This window comes from Equus asinus, chromosome 2, assembly GCF_041296235.1.
Source record: "Equus asinus isolate D_3611 breed Donkey chromosome 2, EquAss-T2T_v2, whole genome shotgun sequence".
NCBI classification, from domain to species: Eukaryota; Metazoa; Chordata; class Mammalia; order Perissodactyla; family Equidae; genus Equus; species Equus asinus.
In genome coordinates, this window is record NC_091791.1 from 103,766,280 (window position 1) to 103,772,279 (window position 6,000).

Here is a 6,000-nt window from a genome sequence, read left to right on the forward strand (position 1 = left end):
CTGGGCTAGAACTGGCCGCACCTGACCTCCCGCCCTCCGGCCCGAGGCACCTGCGTGGTTGGGCCTGCCCCGAGCCAGGTGTGGCTGTGGTGAGTTTCCAGCACGTCCGCAGATCTGTCTCGGCTCCTCGCTTGCCCTGCTGCGCCCTGGGCTCCAGACTTGGGCTGAGCCTCCTTAACCATCCAGGAGCAGCCTGGGGAGGCCCCACCGGAGCGTTCTTAACCCGGGGTGCAGGGTCGGATTCAGGGGGCCATGCTCTTGGATGGGAAGGAATGACACCCTTATTTTCAGGGACTTCTAACTGATAATTAGCATCTTCTCCAGCTAGGAATGCAGGCAACGGCCCCACTGGTATCGGAGCCCCTGGGGCGTTGTCTGGATATTTTCTTAGGACATCACGATTGTCAGTGTCTTGAAATGTCACACTCATTGCTATTGCCAGGTTACAGTCATTCTTAGGCCGGCCACTAGATCACGTTACTTCACGTGTTAATAAATTACTATTAATATCGTAAGTTTGTTTTGTTAAATATTTGGTTGGTGTTATGGGTTGAAGTGTGTCCCCTCAGTTCCTATGTTGGAGCCCTAACCCGCAGAACCTCAGTGGAACAGGGCCTTTGCACATGTAATTAGTTAAGATGAGGTCATCCTGGAGCAGGTGGGCCCTAAGCCAGGAGGACTGAGGTCCTTAGATGGAGGGGAAATTCGGACCCAGACACGCCCACAGGGACACCTGTGAAGACTGGAGTTAGTTGCCACGAGCCAGGGAACCAGTGAAGCCAGAGGCCGCAGCAGATCCATCTCTGAGTGAAGGGCGCCGCCCTGCTGACAGACACCTGCCCTCCGACTCTGGCCTCCAGGACTGCCACAGCCGGTTTCTGTTGTTAAGCCACTTAGTGCATGGTCCTGCTTTGTACGGCAGCCCTTGCAAACTGAAATAATAGGTTTCCTTTGCTGGCCCAGGTGTTGTATTTTGTATATTTAAAAGCATCCTCCTGAGGAGTCCACAGAAGGGTCCAGAGCACAGAAGAGCTTAGGGAGCCCTGACCGAGGGGAAGCCGAGGGGCGCAGGGGGCACTGGGTTCACAGGAGGCTCCCTGGCAGCCGCGGGCCTGCACCATGCCCTCAGCCTCAGCAGCCAAGCCGAACACAGCCAACCGCATGCCTTCCTGGTGGTCCAACCCAGGAGAGCTGGAGCCTGCCAGGCTCGAGGCCCCCTCGAGGCCCCAGATGGGGGGGACTCGGCAGGCAAGGGGGTGGGGGCCCTCCCCTGGGAAGCCCAACGCTGGCCTCGCTGGCAGTGGGGTTGCTCCCTGCCCTCTGGCCTGTGTCGCACAGCCCCGAAGGCACCAGCCAGACTTGAGTTTCTGCACCCAAGTGTCGCCCACGTGGGCCTAGCCTGGGGAGCTGCGCCCCTGCTGGGTCTCCCACACCCGCGGCCCCTCCATGCCCCAAGGCAATCGCTGCACAGGGCCCCTCCTCGGTCTCACCTCCAGCAGCATCCTTCCTGACGACAGAAGGCCAGACCCGGCCCCCAGGTTGGAGAAATGCTGCTGAGCTGTGAGGAGCCATGGTACGGTGGACACGTTTGCGATGGGGATCCAGGGAGGCCCGGTCCCATTTCCCCGACCCGGACAATGGGGACACTGGGGCCAGCCAGAGCCAGCAGATAGCCATGCAGAGCGCAGGCGGACTCGTGCTGCATCCCCTGCGGCCTGTCATCCTTCTTGATCTGCTGTCACCTGGCCACCAGGTGCCCAAGCTGGGACCTGGCCGCCTTTGTAAGAAATGACTGTAAGAGTTGTAAATGGAGGAGGCGGAGGGGAGCCTAATTCACACCTTGTTCCCCTCACCCCCTGCAGATACAGTCCTCTGACTCAGGCTTTGGGGTAACCTTCATCAGCACAGACGTTCCTATGTTTGGCTTCTGTGTCCCCCCACGTCCTGCTGCTCCGTGTAGACATGACCTTGGAGCTGTGACGCACTGGCCTTGGACCAGACAGTTAAGGTCCCTGTGCTTCAATTGCCATGTGTGTAAAAGGGGACGTCAGGAGCAGCCGTCGCACTAGGTCCTTAGAACTGAACGACACATAGTAAGTCCTAGCCCCACAAAGTCCTGAGAGAGCCCGGCCTCAGGGAACCCTCAGCTGTTAGTTGCACCACGTGGTCCTCACCGGCTGAGCTCAGTGACCTTGCCCTGCACAGACCCCACCCGCCCGCCCCTCCCCTACATGTCCCCAGGCTGATTCCTGTCCATCGGTTTGCAGGTGAGCGGTCAGCAGTCCGTCACCATGACCATCTTGGTACACGTCACTTTTTGCTTCTCGTGTCAACGCTCTGGGCGGTATTACCCCCTAAGGTGGTTGTTGAGGTCGGAGTGCAGTGTAGTTTTCATAGAAAAGACACAGGCTTTGGGGTAAAAGGGCAGCATCTGCACCAGGTGAGACTCGTGCTCCAGAGCCCAGCAGATCCAGATGAAGCTCTGGCGTCCATCGTTCCCAGTTGCCGGGCCCTGGGCAAGATGGTCTGTCTGACTCGGTTTCCTCATCTGTAAGGAGAGAAGGCCAGCCCGCTGCCTGGAGGACTGCTGAGGGCCTTCAATGGGAACATGTGCGTTTCTTTCTTTTTTTTTTTTTTTTTTTTTTTTTTTATTTATTTTTTTTTTTTTAAAGATTTTATTTTTTCCTTTTTCTCCCCAAAGCCCCCCGGTACATAGTTGTGTATTCTTCGTTGTGGGTTCCTCTAGTTGTGGCATGTGGGACGCTGCCTCAGCGTGGTCTGACGAGCAGTGCCATGTCCGCGCCCAGGATTCGAACCGACGAAACACTGGGCCACCTGCAGCGGAGCGCGTGAACTTAACCACTCGGCCACGGGGCCAGCCCCTGTGCGTTTCTTTCTTAAAACACCAAACCGGGTTGGGAGGGCTCTGGGAGTGAGGAGGACGGCGGGGGCTGGCAGCACTCCGTCCAGGGTCGGCTCGGCCTCAGGCTCCCAGGGCCGTTGGAAGGTAGACCTCAGCCCTCCAGCCATCAGGGAGCTCGCTTGTCACCAGGAACTACCCCCGGCGTCTCTGCCCTCTCAGTTGAGGGCCTTTTTTCCCCACGGTGGGCCTGAAAGGCTGACGGGCAGAGGCCAGGAGCTGCCTTTGGAAGGAAGCTGAGAAGAGCAAAACTGGGGTGTTGGGGAACTGAGTGGGTGTGCAGAGCCCCCGCATGGAGCTGTGGGGCTGGATGGAACTTCCTCGGGGACAACTGGGGTTTGGCTAAGAGAGCGGGGGCAGCTTTGTCCTGCGTCCCGGGTGCCCAGCTGTCCTGGTTTGCCCGAGACTGAGGGGTCCTGGGATGTGGGAAAGTCCTTTACAGCCCAGGGCAGTGGTCCTTCTCCCTGTGTCCCCTCGGTCAGCCCCCTGGGCTGAGGGAGGCTTGCTCTGGGCCTGGGGCTGCCCGGGCACTGCGGCAGGGGCTCAGCCTCAGGGTTTGCAGCAGCAAGGGGAGCAGCGGCGTTTTCAGACTCACACGTTGGTCCCTCTGCACGCAAGCAGCGTGTCATTGGGCAAAGCCCAGCTCCCGCATCTGTAACGAGGGCTGGGTACTCCCTTCATGGGGTGAATCACACAGCCTATGTCTGTGGCCCCCCCAGGGTGGCAGTCCCCCGCGGGGACTTAAGCACACTGCGGGGTGCTCAATAACTGGTCCATGGGGTTGACTTGGGTAGGACTGGACCGTTTTCCTGCAGCTAACGGAGAGGTTGAGCTTTGCTCTGGTACCCCAGAAGAAGCTTCCGGACACCCTTGCATCGTATGATCAGTTAATTTATCTGACTTTTGGGGCACCACCTCCATGCCAGGCACTGGGCTCCATGCTGGTGCCCATCGCTGCCGGGGTCCGGTGGCCCAGCTGTGCCTGTGGTGACAGGTCCGCCTGCAGGCTCCCATCACATCTCTGCCAGCCCAGCCAGGCCCCAGGGCTCTAATGCAGTTTGCAGGGCGACACCCAGCTTCGCCTGTGAGCTCTCGGGGCGCTCGCTCCCAAACCAGGGGAGACGGGGGCAGGAAGGGTGGCTTCCCCCTCCCCTGCCAACCCTGTCCTGGGGTGTGAGCTCTGCCAGGACCGCAGAGTCTTGTCCAGACACCAGCACTGAGGGGACCAGCGTGCTCCAAGAGCTAGTGCCATGGATGGCTTCTTTCCACATTTTAGCTCATTGTAGCTTCATGGTCACATTGACAGCTCTACCTTTTGTCCACCTTACCGAGGTGACCCTGGCACTCTGTGTCACTTCTCTGCGTGCCTACTCGGGCCTTGTCACAGACTCGGGGACACTAGGTCTTGTCTCTTCCACTCTCCAGCTCCCTGCTTCTCAGGGAGAGAAATGAAATTTTAAAACGAGAGGTGAGATACCGCAAAGTCCAGGCCGCTGAGTGCAGCTCTGAGGTCATGCCCCGCAAAGGGGACCAGTGGGGGGGTCCCAGTTCCCATTCTGCCCACCAAGCTGGGGGGCGGTGCACTGGGGCTGCCTCTTCTGATTCATGCCAATGCCCCATGATGCCTCTGGGGTCCAGGTCGGGTCTCAGCAGACAACGTGCGTTGCCCCACCAGCTGACCCCTCAGGGTGCGCAGTGCAGGGTGGTGGGCACACACAGGGAGTCAGGCCAGCTGAGGCCCAGATTCCTGCTCCCCTTGTATGCGGTGACTTCCTCAGAGAGGTCCCTTTACCCCTCAGGTAAATAAAGAGGTTACTAGACTTCCTTCAACAATGTCCATCTCCTTTGCCCCATATAGGGTTCCAACTGAGTAATTTTTGAGTATATGTTAGGAAATAAATAACTTGAAAGAGAAAGCATTCCAGATTTTCTGGGGGCGTCAAGCAAACTCCATTAGAAAGACATGTTTCCCTTTTTGCCCTGGCTCCCGGGAAACCCAGAGCCAGCAGTGAGGTTGGGCTCAGAGGCTGTGATTTCCCTCCTCTTGGCATGCATGCTGCCTTCTCCCATGGCCTGGATTTTCATTTCTTGAGCCAGCCTGCGGAAATGCTTTCTGCAGTCACGGGACCTCAGCTCCTGCTCGGAAAGTGTGAGAGTCTTCAGAAACTTGTGTTAGCGTCCTGGTTTTGAGACTTTTCTCCTCTGGAGGCTGACGGCCCTGAGAAGAGTGATTCTGTGTGTTGTTGGTGGGGACCGTCATCTCCAGGTCCAGGTCTCCGTCTGGTGCTGACAGGAGAGTGTTTTGGTTGGCTACTTTGCACAGCGCATGCTGAGCACCGAGGGGCCCGGTCATCACCCAGGGGTCTTCACCCAGGAGACCGAGGGGGTCGCTGGGTTTGTCCCAGCCTCCCTGAGCAGCAGTCAGGGTGAGCGACTCAGGAGGCGGTTTTCTATCTTCCCAGTAGAAGCCAGGGCTCCGGGCCCTGGCGCAGATGGAGGAACAGCCGGCAACGCCTCAGGAGGAAGTGGCCTGCAGCACGGGCTCCAGATCCCGAGGGAGGTTTGGCCATGGCCACAGGCCGGGAGGGTCCCCGGACTCCTCTCCAGCTGCTTTTCCCCCAGACGCTGCCTGTGACCGCGCCACTTTCACACCCCGCTCCGTCATCCTTGGTTCATTTCACACCCCTCCCGAAACCCATGCCGCTGCATCCCCCAGAGCAGAGGGCTGCCGAGCCACCAAGGGGACACGTCAGGAATGAGCAGCACTGACTGCGGGACAGGCTGACAGCAGAGCGTACGGCTATCAAAGAGGCGGGGCCTTTTGGAATTCAGTTGACAAACACGTGGCGGGGTTCCCTATCTTCGTGTGCCCATCTGTCCATATGCCCGCCATCATCCATCTGTCCATCCTACGGCCATCTGTCCATCCGTCCATCCATCCTAGTTACCTCCCTACCTACCTCTCTATCCAATTCTTAGCTTGAATCATAATTAAAAAATGAGCGTTGTCACTGGGATGTAGATTAACAATTTTTTTTTTTTAAGATTTTATTTTTCCTTTTTCTCCCCAAAGCCCCCTG